Source organism: Mastomys coucha, chromosome X (genome assembly GCF_008632895.1).
Source record: "Mastomys coucha isolate ucsf_1 chromosome X, UCSF_Mcou_1, whole genome shotgun sequence".
Classification (NCBI taxonomy): Eukaryota; Metazoa; Chordata; class Mammalia; order Rodentia; family Muridae; genus Mastomys; species Mastomys coucha.
The window spans coordinates 78,932,240-78,933,376 of NC_045030.1; positions in this window are offsets into that span (position 1 = coordinate 78,932,240).

The window sequence follows — 1,137 nt, forward strand, 5'->3', positions numbered from 1 at the left end:
AAAAAAAAAAGCTTGGTCCACATGCTGATGTTATTGATAGGTTATGGGACTTTTAAGAGTTAGGCCACATGACTCTAGCACCTCAGTCTTTTCCTCTTCTTGTTTCCTAGCTCATGAGATGAGTTAGACTTGTTCAACCATACATTCCCTTCAGGATGTGATACATCACTAAAGACAACTAAAGCTTCCTAATGGGAGATAAGAAAGGTTTCTTTTCCAACATCCCAATTGAAGCAGAAATTTCTACACTCTCAGACTTTTCCTTTTGTCTTACTCTGGGTTTCTATTGCTGTGATTAAATACCATGACCAAAAGCAACTTAGGGTGGAAAAAGGTTATTTCAGTGTATACTTCCACAGAACAGCCCATCGTCTAGGAGAGTCAGAAGAGGAACTTGAATCAGGCACCTAGATTCAGGAGCTGACAGAGGCTATGGAGTGGTCCTACTTATTGGCTTGCTCTTCAGGACTTGCTCATTCTGCTTTTAATTGCATCTAGGACCACCATCCCAGGAATGCCACTACCCATAGTAATCTGGTCCCTGTCATATCAATCACCAATAAGAAAAATGCACTACAAGCTTGCCCACAAGCCAAACTTGAAGGAGTATTTCCTCAACTGAGATTCCCTCTTCTCCATTAATTCTAGATTATCTCAATTGGACATAAATTAGCTAGCATACCTGTCAAAGATGAACACCCAGAAAAGCATAGCTCATTCTCTTAAGATATGTGCTTTGCTTGCTACTAGACTGCATGTTCTTCTATAAAATATTTACATTCATAGATCTATGAGTGCCAACATTTGTCTCTTGAGCCCTACAAATATATAATACTATTTGTAGAAATCTCAAATCTATAGGAATCATTGCAAGCTTCAGTACCTATTAGGAGTATTTTTTTAGGATAGAAAGCTCAAACCAACCTTTGATTTGAAATAAATATACACACCACCACCACCACCACCTCCACCCTCTACATGTGTCTTTAAATTGAATGCAGAATATCTACAATGTTCATGAAAATTTTCTTCTTGTGCCTTCTAAAATTGTCCAGACTTACTGATGTGAACTCTTCCATTGATAGAAGATATTTGCCAGTTTTTCTGTCTCTCTCTGTCTCTCTGTCTCTCTGTCTC